Here is a 14,548-nt window from a genome sequence, read left to right on the forward strand (position 1 = left end):
TTTCATCAAATATTTTTAATGCTTTGCTTTTCAATATCAAGCTAGAAACAGGAGCATTTCGTCGCCGCTGATTCATGAAAAACTGGTACAAACGCTTCTCGAGCTCTGGATGATTGGCAAACCGCAAAGTTTTCCGTTTATTTCCAAGTGAATTGTATGCATTTTATTTTAATGAACGGGATTGTTTTTTTATTCGGCAAATCGTTGCGCAATCAACTTTGTATCCGAATGCAAGATCTCGTTGTTTAACGCCTTTTTCAATTTTTTGCAGAATCTCATGCCTTTCTTTCAATGTAAGAAAATGTAGATTCTTTTTCACTTTTCCCATGATTTTATTTGATGAAAGCAAAAAAAAATGATTCAAACTCCGAACGATTGTTTTACTCTCAAGAACCAGCTTGAAACTAACGCGTGTTGAATGTCACAAACGATTCGATGCCATATTTTATGATATCAGCTCTACAATTTTACAGTTATTTGTAAAAATCAAAAATCACAAAGCGTGAGAACAGTGTTTTTGGTCGCAATAATTCCGAGAACCATAACTGTGCATAGCTATAAAGCTGTGTCTTCGCGCGTGTTGAACGCAAATACATTGCCGTATTAAGTAAAAAATTTCTTCGAACAAGAATTCTTTTGCGCCCGAAAATTCCAATTTTTTATTGCTCTTTTCGAGTTTTCTATGGACTCAAAATCGAATTGTATTGTACTTTCCCCGAAATTGCAGTTATCGGTATTGCACTTATCGGGCTTCTACTGTATTATAAAATTGCTTACTCAAATTTCATATTGATTTCTGCAATAAGCTTATAATGCAAGTATTATAAAATTGCTTATTTAAGTTCCTAGAATTAGGTCACGCCACAATTTTTATTAATATAAATTAAGTAGTTTACTTGTTTAAGCGGCTTTTTGGTTTTAGAACTGTGAGTGAATAAAGTGCGGTCAGTTGGACCGATAACAAAAATTTTTTTAGAACTTGTATTTTTCAAAGTTTTGGTTTAAATATTGACTTTATTTCACTTTTACTGCTTAATCAATACTAATGACTTAATACTATTTTCCTAACTTCATCACCCACACTTCGGGCTCCTATCTCTGAGTATGAGAGACGAAATGTGAGAGACTTTTGGGAGTGGAGTCATGTATGTAGTCGACATATATAAAGTATATATGTCACTCCTTCCAACTTTAAAAATGTCCACAGTTCTTAACTAATGCACTAATATACATATGCATTTTATATATAAGTTTTTCCGATTAATTCTTTATTTTTATATTCTATAAAATTATTTTTATTATTAATATATTTTTGTTTTCTTTTTTTTTTTTGAAATTGCTAGATTTAAATGATTCGTTAACATAGCTTTCATTAATTATTATTTACATAAATAAAAATAAAATTCCAATTAAATAAGAACTTTCATTTACTCAATATATTTTCTTTTTCCTTTTAAACTGGTTTTTATATTTTCTGACTTTCTGATTTTTAAATTTTATAATATGGTGCTCCCCATCTTCTTCCGTTTTTAACAATCTTACTTGCCTATACAGATTACATATTTTATCTAATCGTTTTCTTGCATTTTCCGCATTTACAAAATTAGTATCGATTTCATTTTCTTGTCTGTGTTTATTAATATTTTCAATTCTTTTTTCTTTGATTATTTGGGGATCATTTTTTGGTGGTTGTTTATTGAAAAATATATTGTACGGAATTTCCTCTGTAGTCGAGTGAATAATTATATGATTATAGGTATAAATTGCTTGCTCTATTTCTAAGTATTTTAATTCTTTGTCTTCTGATGTATGTATTATTCTTAACTTTTCATTGAGTGTTTTGTGAAGTCGCTCAATATCGCCGATACCTGTTTTTCCTGTTCTTACTTCAATTTTTATGTTCATCTGATCACACCACTGTTTATGCTTATGTTATTTAGGCCCTGATCTTGGTCAACTTTCATAACTTTGGGGGGTCCCATAGTATTAAATATTTTTAGTAAAGTTCTTTTCGACTCAAGCCAGTTTAGTGCCTTCACCTTCTCTACCATAGCGAATTTAGAAAATAAATCGATACACGTCAAATAATATTCGTTGTCCCATTCCCAAAAGTCTAACACAAATTTTTCTCTGATTTCGTATGTCGGAGGGGTAACTTTGAATGGAAGCTTATAAGTAATATGGTCACTTTTGCAGTGATTACAAAGCTCGCAACTATTAATAATGTTTGAAATTTCTTTCAGATAATTTGGATAGTAATATTTTTCTTTAAAACATTTTGCAACTTTCTCTATTCCCTGGTGAAGTGTTACTATAGTTTTAAAATCAGAATAATCGAAAATATTTTCCAATTCCTTAGTTGTCCTGTAAACTCTATTTCTACTAGTATTAATCAAAAATTTGTACACATTTTGAAGCTGCTGGAAATCATTATCATTTGGCATATATATAACTGTTTTGTTCTTTAAAAGGTGAGTTTTAATTATTTCTTTAATATAATCTGTGGTTAGATCTTTATACGTACCCAAAGTAAAATTATTCGTGAAAACTTTTTTTGTGTTGCTACTATTTTGTTTTCCTCTTACTATTTTGAGTTGATTTTTATATACATTTAAGGGTCTTTCAGTTATGTGAATAAAACTTTCGCTGTCCTCATCAGCGGAATGACTGGTTGCACAATTAGAAGCGATGTCATCTTCTTCTACATTAAATTCCTCAACTTTAATGCGAGAAAGTGCATCTGCAACATGATTTTCCCTTCCCGGGATGTATTTCACGTCGAAGTCATACTCGTTGAGGCGAATTTTCCACCTTTGCAGCTTTGCATTTGGCTCTTTCAAATTATGTAGCCATTGAAGTGGTCTATGATCGCTATTTATAGTGAATTTCCTACCAAACAAATATGGTCTAAAATATTTAGTGGCCCAAACCATTGCTAAAACTCTTTTTCTGTCGTAGAGTAGTGAAGTTCATGCTCATTCAGAGTGCGGCTCGCGAAGCAAATAGGATGGCTTTGTTGGCTTAACACTGCCCCTAAGGCGACGTTAGAAGCGTCTGTAGTTAGCGTAAATGGTTTTTCATAATTTGGGTACACTAATATAGGATCTTCTGTAATCAATATTTTTATAGTATCTATGGCGTTTAGGTATTCTTTATCCTGCGAATTTATCTATTTCCCTTTTTTAAACAGTTTGTCAGCGGTTTGGTAATCTTGGCAAAGTTTTTAATAAATTTGCCATAAAATCCAGCCAAACTCAAAAACTGTTTAATCTCTTTTTCTGTTTGAGGTACAGGATAATTTAATATCGCTTTAATTTTATTCGGGTTTGGCTTTATACCTTCTGGGGTTACTATGTGCCCCAAGAACTCTGTTTCGTGTTTCAGAAACTAACACTTAGCAAGCTTTACTTTAAGGTTAGCATCGAATAATCTTTGGAAAACTTTATCGAGCGATTCGATGTGCTCCTGAAGGGACGTGCTAAAAATGACAATATCATCTAAATACACCATACAATTCTTACCAATTAACCCTTCCAATACTGTATTCATCAGCCTTTGGAATGTGGCTGGGGCATTTTTCAGCCCAAATGGCATACGTAGAAATTCGTAGTGACCTCCTTGCGTAGAGAAAGCAGTCTTCTTTCTGTCGGCAGGGTTCATTTCTATTTTTTGGAAACCCTGTGCCAAGTCCAAGGGAGAAAAGTACATACATTTACCCAACTTATCTAAAATTTCATCCATGTTTGGGATCGGGTACCTATCGTCTACGGTAATGGTGTTTAACTTACGAAAGTCGAAAACTATTCTCCATTTATCTTTCCCAGAGTGATCTGGCTATTTAGGCACAACCCATAGCGGTGCAGAGTACGGAGAATCGCTATGGCAAGTAATTTCTTGCTTCAGCATTTCCATTATTTGCTTTTCCACTTCCGGTTTGTGCACTTCCGGATATCGGTAAGATTTCACATATATAGGGTCCTCATGAATTGTTTTGACTCTATGTTTAATTTTGTGGGTAAGAGTAAGGTGGTCTCTATTCTTATAAAATATGTGTTTAAATTTGTTTAATAAACCTTGGAGGCTTTTACATTCCTCGATATTTAAATGGCTTAATCTGAATTTTGTTTCTTCGTCGTCATCATTTATAATATTTAGAAGACTATCAAAATTCTCTAAGGAGTTCGTGCTATCTGAAAACTTATAAAGCATTCCACTTAAATGAAGAGTGTTATTTTCAAGATTTGTTTGCGAATTTAATTTTTTCAGTACATCATAACCTAAAAGTCCTTCGTAGTTGTTAGAAAAATTGTATACATAGAATTTTAAATTTTGCTTATTAAAAGTAATTGTTTCCTGCACTTTGTCTAGCACGACTTTTCCGGTTGCAGTTTTTAAAATTATTGGCTTTACTTTAATTGCTTCATTGCTGAGTATACACGGTTTAATTAAACTAACAGACGATCCCGTATCTATTAAAAATTTTATCTTTTTGTTATTGAGTGTCAATGTAATTGAGGGTAGTTCTCCGAGGCTTCTAATTGAAAATTCTACGTATTCTGGACTGGTTTGAGTCAGCCGGGCTAAACTTTCTGGCTTGCAATGAATTCGTTTGCAAGACATTGCTTGGAATTGAGCTAGTAGGGCTATTAAATAAATGAGGGCAATGCTTTTGTGCGCAAAATTGGCCTACATTTATCTGCCTGGATTGATTATGGCTTAAATTAGTATTATCTGATAGGACTCCTCTTCTATGAAAGTTGTTATTATTTAATGTTTGATAGTGATGATTTCTATCGGTTAAAGTAGAGTTCACAAATCCACCTTTTTGAAATCTATTATTATTAGAGTAATGGGGAGCCCTTGAACTGTTTCTTACATCCCGTTTATATTCATAATCAAATGCATCATTCTCTTTTAAAACTTTAATTGCAGATTTTACACTAGTTGCTAGATTAGCATTAATTAATGCTGTTAAATGATTAGGCAATTCTCTTTTGAGGGTTTTCAAACTTAGTTGTTCTAATTCATTTATCAATAATGTTATAGTAGAGCTACTTACAGGTTTTAATTTAATACAATCTTTAATTCTACAAATTTCATTATTTATTTCTTCACATAGAATACGAACATTACTTCTTAATTTTATATTACTAACTTGCAATATAAGAGTCGGAATTGGTGTATGTTCCCCGAACTCATCAAGCAAAAGTTCTCTTAGGATTGCCCAATTTGAGGGGCTGCTCCCTTCTTACGACGTCCAACGCTGCCCCTCGTAAAGTACAAAAAATGCAATTGAAGTAAAAAGCTCGCTCTGCTGGTTGCGTTGGTACAACCTCAGGCAATATGGAATCAATGCTGTCGATATATAGTGCTAAATAGTTTGCATCACCATCAAAAGGCTGAATTAACTTAATATTTTGCATAACTAGTTCTCTTTGTTTTTGTTCCTCAACCATGTTTGTTTTTGTTTCAGCGCTAATATTTAATGTTCCTAAATACTCATTCAAGTTTTCTAACTCTTCATTTAAGTCCATTTATTTATTTTATATATACCTATATATATTTTTTATTTTTTTATTTATTTTTTTTTTTTGTAGTTAGCAGTTTGTAGTTTTTACTTTCTCACTATATCAAATGTAACAACACCAAAGTGCAAATGTAAATCTACTGAGAGTGAAAGCTAAACAATGATTTTGTTGTCTTACGCTCTTAGTTGTACAAAATTGTTTCTTTTAGTAACTGCGGCCAAGATCAATTGAAAGTCACCCGAAGTCAATGGTATTTACACCAACCAAACGTAAACTCAAGTAACAAATGTTGTTGTTGTTTTTTTTTTGTTTTTTGTCACTTTTGTTATCAATGTATCACTACCTTCTGCTCTTTCTAACTAATTGCTTATTGATGAAGTTACTCTTGAATCTCACTTTTTACTTTTACACAAGTCGCTCTTCTAAGCATCCATTCAGAATCAGAACTTTTCTCGTCACTATTTGTTGAAGTGGAGAAATGCGCGAAAGGTCAATTCAAAGTCAAAGGTGAAAAAGCCTATTATCCAAAGCAAATGTGCATTGAAGGTTAAATGAAGGCCGATTCCGAAGCGATCGTAAGTTTTCCTAATTAAGTCTTTTTTTTTTTTTTTTTGGTTTGTTTTGGTATTTCAATTTTTAAACATTATATGTATGCACCATGTACCTTTTTCATTCCTTTTTCTTTTTAGCTTTTCAATATTCAATATTTTGCTTTGATTCTTCAACATTTTATTGAACAAACTTATTTTTATTATTATTATTTTTTTTTTTGTTGCCAGTTTATTAGCGTGTTTGCTTTCAATTTTCTTCAGAACCGATATTTAAAAATAAAAGAGGTTGTCTGTAAAGTCGGTTTACTGTCGGTAGTTTAACGTGATAACGTCATAAGAAAATACTGATTGAATGGTTGCATTTTTCAAAAGAAAATTTTAATTGTATTTGTTTGATAGATATTTTGTATGGATATAGAGAATGAGTTAACATTAACATAACATAATATACTTTAACATAACATATATTAACATAACAAAACATAACATAACATAACATAACATAACATAACATAACATAACATAACATAACATAACATAACATAACATAACATAACATAACATAACATAACATAACATAACATAACATAACATAACATAACATAACATAACATAACATAACATAACATAACATAACATAACATAACATAACATAACATAACATAACATAACATAACATAACACAACATAACATAACACAACATAACATAACATAACATAACATAACATAACATAACATAACATAACATAACATAACATAACATAACATAACATAACATAACATAACATAACATAACATAACATAACATAACATAACATAACATAACATAACATAACATAACATAACATAACATAACATAACATAACATAACATAACATAACATAACATAACATAACATAACATAACATAACATAACATAACATAACATAACATAACATAACATAACATAACATAACATAACATAACATAACATAACATAACATAACATAACATAACATAACATAACATAACATAACATAACATAACATAACATAACATAACATAACATAACATAACATAACATAACATAACATAACATAACATAACATAACATAACATAACATAACATAACATAACATAACATAACATAACATAACATAACATAACATAACATAACATAACATAACATAACATAACATAACATAACATAACATAACATACCATAACATAACATAACATAACATAACATAACATAACATAACATAACATAACATAACATAACATAACATAACATAACATAACATAACATAACATAACATAACACAACATAACATAACATAACATAACATAACAAACTACCCCGTATTAAAGCACTTATCAACAGCTTTCATTTGATACCCATATTGTACATACACAACCAAAGGTTACCCGGGTCCATGTTTTGACCTATATCTCGAGACCCTATCTACCAATAGGTATTCAAACTATACGGAAATCATCTTCAATACCTACTTAACAATGTGTGTAAGTTTGGTTTAATTCGGTTCAAAGACACGGCGGGTCCACGTTTTGGCATATATTTCGAGACCCTAGTCATCAATAGGTATGAAAATTACCCCGTATTAAAGCACTTATCAACAGCTTTCATTTGATATCCATATTGTACAAACACATTCTAGGGTCCACGTTTTGGTCTCTATCTCGAGATCCTAGTCACGGAGCGGATGGAAATACTCTGAACTAAAGCATTCACCAACAGCTTCCATTTGATACCCATATCGTACATACACATCCGAAGGTTACCCGGGTCCACGTTTTGACCTATATCTCGAGACCATATCTACCAATAGGTACCCAAACTATACGGAAACCATCTTCAATACCTCCTTAACAATGTGTGGAAGTTTGGTTTAATTCGGTGCAAAGACACGGCGGGTCCACGTTTTGGCATATATTTCGAGACCCTAGTCATCAATAGGTATGAAAATTACCCCGTATTAAAGCACTTATCAACAGCTTTCATTTGATACCCATATTGTACATACACATCCGAAGGTTACCCGGGTCCACGTTTTGACCTATATCTCGAGACCCTATCTACCAATAGGTATTCAAACTATACGGAAATCATCTTCAATACCTACTTAACAATGTGTGTAAGTTTGGTTTAATTCGGTTCAAAGACACGGCGGGTCCACGTTTTGGCATATATTTCGAGACCCTAGTCATCAATAGGTATGAAAATTACCCCGTATTAAAACACTTATCAACAGCTTTCATTCGATATCCATATTCTACAAACACATTCTAGGGTCCACGTTTTGGTCTCTATCTCGAGACCCTAGTCACGGAACGGATGGAAATACTCTGAACTAAAGCATTCACCAACAGCTTCCATTTGATACCCATATTGTACATACACATCCGAAGGTTACCCGGGTCCACGTTTTGACCTATATATCGAGACCTTATCTACCAAAAAGGTACCCAAACTATACGGAAACCATCTTCAATACCTCCTTAACAATGTGTGGAAGTTTGGTTTAATTCGGTGAAAAGACACGGCGGGTCCACGTTTTGGCATATATTTCCAGACCCTAGTCATCAATAGGTATGAAAATTACCCCGTATTAAAGCACTTATCAACAGCTTTCATTTGATACCCATATTGTACATACACATCCGAAGGTTACCCGGGTCCACGTTTTGACCTATATCTCGAGCCCTATTTCCAAAATAAAATATAATCCATGTTACTCGTGATGTAGCTTTCGAATGGTGAAAGAATTTTTAAAATCGGTCCAGTAGTTTTTGAGCCTATTCATTACAACCAAACAAACAAAGTTTTCCTCTTTATAATATTAGTATAGATATGGTAAATATTACCATACATTTTTTTCTTCATATATAATAAAAAAATAATAATAATAACATTAAAACAACAGGTATTATTAACAAACTTGGTTTTATTTTAAATTCCTCAAGTAAATCAAATTAATAATAATCAATAAGAAGGCATATGCCAATACAAATACGTGAATTTATATATGTACATATGCGCATACACATACATATATACGCTCACTTAAGTAGGAGAGAGCAAGATGTCGAACGTTGCCGTTCGTTTGCTTTGTCGTTCCTTCCGCGCTTTCGCTTGCAGTTCATTCAATGCAATGAGCAAGGTAACTACATATGAGCAAGGTAACACTAATATGAGCAAGGTAACACTAATGAGCAAGGTAACACTAAAGAGCAAGGTAACACTAATGAGCAAGGTAACTACATATGAGCAAGGTAACGACACATTTTTTCGTGCGTGCAGCCTGTTAAATCGAATTATAAGACGTTATCACGTCAAAAATAATAATTTACATTTCTTCGCAAGGAATATGTATTTACGTAGATTCGTTTTTTATTAGGATCTTTTTCACAGACTGCGCCAGAAAGATTTAAACAAAAGTTTTGGTTTAAATATTGACTTTATTTCACTTTTACTGCTTAATCAATACTAATACTATTTTCCTAACTTCATCACCCACACTTCGGGCTCCTATCTCTGAGTATGAGAGACGAAATGTGAGAGACTTTTGGGAGTGGAGTCATGTATGTAGTCGACATATATAAAGTATATATTATATGTCACTCGCATATGTATATAAATTCACAAATTTACATTTGCATATCCGATCTTCCTGTGAGCCTGGTAATGAAGCGTTTTCTATAGAGGATTTGATTGAGTTGAAGAGATTCAACAAACAGACAGACATAATATATGTTTTTTTTTTGGATAGTTTGCTCTTTCTAAGTCAATATTGAACTTAGCATATGTATTTGTTTTCTATGATAAAGTGCCTGTAGCTAGCCTACAGGTAAAATTCTTTCTTCATTCGTACAAAGGAATTTTACTCAACCGCTGTTTAATTTGACCAGTTGAGCAATTTCTGTTAACTTTGGTGAAAAATGTGGATGTGGTGTATCTCGCGCGCAAAACGAGTACCCCTGAAAATTCCATACGTTCTTGTCATTGAGACTTCTCTATACATTAACGTTCTCTGTGAACCATTTCTCTATGAGTATTATTAATTTGATTTACTTGAAGAATTGAAAATAAAACCAATTGTATCATCCTTACCGAATTTATAATTATTATTATTATTATTATTATGATTATTTATTATTATTTATTGTTCGACTTTTTGAAAATACACATTACATCTCATTTTTAATCATTAACATTAGAACGTACGACAGTGACACTAGGCCGTTTGTCGGAAGAAAAAAGAAAAGAACAAAATCTTACATTTTACATATGTATGTTACTATGGTACTATGTATTGAATTCGTTTAAATTTAATTTTCTATATTCTATAGCACCAGTGATGAACTTAAATAAGTTATTATATCCAGAAGGGCCAATACCATTTAAAAGTTCTATGATTTCATCTCGGTTTAAACTATTTATTTTACAAAAAATCTATGACGAATTCTTTTAAGTATCGGGCATTTTTCTAAGAAATGTGTGATGTCTTCTAATTCATTAAAGTTACATACAGTGCAATTTAAATCCCTTTGGCTTCCCAAGTATATTAAATCACATCTTGCTTTCATAATCCACATAATTTTATAGATTCCAGTATTATCGTTTAAATAGCTTCTGGCGTTGTTATGGTCTAATTCCTTATATAATCGGGTGATTTGGTGTGCCCTTTCCCATAAAGCTCGAATATTCGAATCACGAAGATTTTCTAGTATTGAAATTATATTTCTATACCACTCTCTTTTATTTGAAGTGCCCCAGTTACATAATATATCTAACTTTTGTGCCAGATTACTAATTTCTTCAACCCAAAATATCTGTTTTTCTAAAATCTTTTTTGATAGTATATGAGGCAATCTATTTTCATCATATTCAAATAACGTTTTGAATATATATTTTAAATGAAGCTGCAGTGTATACAAATGAAAACTTGGAACATTTGTCTCCAAGAGAATGCAATAAGATGGAGATGCAGTACCCTTTTTAAAAAATATAGTTGAATTTTGTCTACTTCTTCAAACAATGAGTTTCCCCATACCTGAGCAGCATAATTCTGGATTGCTCTAGTCACCGCTAAAAACAGTTTCCATTTTGCCGACAACTTAATTTTATTTTTACTAAGAAATGTGCGCCAAGTTGCATTTATGCTATTTTTCGCTAGAACATTTCTATTTTCTATATGTTGCTTGAAACTGAGTTTTAATGTTAGCTTTACATCTAAGTAATTATATTCTTTCGTTATTGGTATAACTTCGCCGTGAAAAAATCACTTATCTTTTTCTGCTATTCTACCGACTCTCCGAAAAATCATTATAGCTGACTTAGATAAGTTTACTTGCATATTCCACTTTTCGCAGTATTTTTCTAAGTTGCTTATCATTTTTTGAAGAGCAGTAACCTCATCTGCCAATATGACGATATCGTCAGCATACGAGTATAATAGCAAACGGATATTTAACTCATCTATAAAGAGTCCCTCCTCCAAGCAGTCGTGCATATCATTCACCCTTGCTTTACTCCTGACGATATTTTGAATTTTTCACTCATTTCATCCCCTACTTTTACTATCGAACAAGTATTTCTGTAATAACTTTCAACAAAGTCTGCCATTTTGGTGGAGATTCCTATTTCACGAAGCTTGTATAGCAATAGTTGTCTAGAAACAGTATCAAAAGCGGCTTTAAAGTCCACAAAAAACGCGTACACTTTTTTTTTCTGCCTAAACTTAATATGGACTATTGCTGCTAGGTTATATACGTTATCTACAGTTGAATGTCGCTTTCTGAAACCTGCTTGAAATTCTGTTATAATATTTTTATTTTCTACCCAGCTTGTGAGCCACTCATTTAAAATGCCCATCATTATCTTTGCAACACAATTCATGAATGAGATACCCCTATAATTGGAGGGAGATTTCCTATCGCCTTTTTTAAAGAGCTATATCAGACTTGTTTCGAAACATTCAGATACTTGGCCCATATTATAGAGCCTATTAAAAACGTTTGCCAACTCAACAGAAACCGGTCATCGGCATTTTTAAAAAACTCATATGGAGCCTTGTCTGAGCCTGGATCTTTTCAACATTTCGTTTTTTGTAACATCAATCTGATTTCATCTATTGAGATTGGTCTGTTTAGATAATCATCCCTTACTAAATTTGCCACATATTGTATACATGGTGCACAGGGAGTTGGATTTCATAATGTTTCAAAATAGTGCATGAATACTACTGGCGATACCTCTAGACAAGATTCTGTAACTGAACACCGAAGGACGTTGACCATCTTCCACCAATCCTTACTGTTATTAACCTCATTTATTCTGAGTTTAAGATTGTCATAGTAATTCTTCTTGCTCTCTTCACATAGTTTCTTGTATTTTTTATTTGCCTGAATATATATCTTTTTATCACTTCCACTCAAAGTTTTGTTAAAAATTCTCAGTCGTTTTAATGACATATTTCTAGCTAACTGACATTTCCAGGTAAACCCTTCCAATTTTTTTTTTAATCTTTCCTTATTTCGCATCTGTGAAGTTGATATTCTAATTATTTCAGTTAAATCTTCAAGATCTAGCTCTTTTTTTACATATTTCTTTTTCTGCAGGTTGCTAATAAGTTTCTTGTTATACAATTCATCCCAAACAATTTTTGATAACAAGTCCGTCTTGCATATTGAAGCTGATTTTCTTGCAGGCAATTGCATTTTTAAAATAATAGGCATGAGATCAGATCATGTTTTATTGTCCACTATAAAATCAGACGCATGTTTCTATATGTCCAGAGATATTGCACATATATCATTGACAGATTCACCAATATTACTAACATAAGTAAATTGTCCCTCAACATCACTACTTAACATGCCATTCAACACTATTAGACCATTATTTATACAGAACTCTATGAACTGCCTTCCACCTCTATTGATTTTTTTGTCTCTTGAATTTCTATCTGCTTTTCCTCCTACAATATCATTTAGTAAGATTTCGTCCATATTTACTTGTAAGTCTCCAATTCGTACATTAAGGTCACCGATTACAACACCATTTACAAAATCATTTTGAACAAAACTTTCTTTTACAATTTCAAAATCATGTATCCAGTTATTACCCTTCAAATATAATGGAATCAAGTTTACAGTTTTTCCGGCCACACAAAATTCGATTACGTCTAAACAGCCTAAACACTTAAACGAATATCTCACATCAACATTTTCTAGGTCTTTTTTAATGCCATAAAGGAGTCCACCACTTGCCCGTCCATAATGACTACGTCGTACTGCTGATCTCCAAAACAGAGTAAACCCCTTGAAGAATTTAAAATATTTTTCAAAATTTTCCGCTTCAACATGCGTTTCTAACAAAATGAAAACATCAAACGAACAAATGTAATCAAAAAAAATCTTTAATAACGTTTTGTTAGCTAAGCCGTTAATGTTATACGACACAACTTTAATATTAGTTAATTGATTACGATTTTCTAAAAGTTCATCACTGCTGGTTATTACATTTAATTTTGCGGTTACTTTAGTACAATTCTTTAGTTTTTTGAATTTATTTTCTCTAACAAAGAGTAATAGGTAATATCAATTTTTGACACGTTTATACCAAAGTAGTGAATAAGAATTTTCTCTGCCGGCTGCCCCTCACACATAAGTAATTTATTATTATTGTATGACATCTATTTGCCGTCAATATTCATGCTACTATTCCTTACGAATATCTTATGTGTTCTACTGTACTTAAGGCCAAGAGCTTTTGTTTTAACTGCAATAGCACTTTTCTATTTTGTTGCCTTTCAGAGCTATGGTCCTTTTCAATATATAGCTATATATCCGAACCTCGCAACATTCTATCGTTTTTAAGGATATGTCCTGCCATTTCCACCGTTTCAAACTCCTCTATTATATTGCACTTATTATCTTTATCGTATAATGAACGTGCCTCTCTTATTTTAATGTGAGGCAGACTAAGCTTCTCTTCGCATAATTTTTGAACAGCTAGTGTTGGTTTTTCATCTTTTGTAACGCCTTTAAAAAATAAGCTATTTCGCTTACTTTGGTCAACAAGGCGTTTAGAAGCTAATTGCTCTAATTGCTTATTAAGGTTGGTTTCAATTTCACGTATGGCTGTCAGTGAAAGATCCGGAGATAATTCGGTAACTCTTCTCTTAGCCGCATTACTTGAAGTAGGAGTTCGTTGCATTTTGTCAACTTGCAAGTATTAACAATTATAAAATAATTACTATATTATTTAGTAACTACTACTAGGTGGCAATGCCTTTGATACGTTACACCTTTAACCTCTGTAACTACTCGTATACAAATTCGTTCTGCTACCTGCCAGTAGGTGGCGCTACGCTAGTACCTAAATTCTATTTGTTGTTTTGTTATGTATAGAGCTTGAGCAGAGAACGTTAAATATAGAGAATTCTCACGAGCTACGAATAGTG

The sequence above is a fragment of the Anastrepha ludens genome, chromosome X (assembly GCF_028408465.1).
Source record: "Anastrepha ludens isolate Willacy chromosome X, idAnaLude1.1, whole genome shotgun sequence".
Lineage (NCBI taxonomy): Eukaryota > Metazoa > Arthropoda > Insecta > Diptera > Tephritidae > Anastrepha > Anastrepha ludens.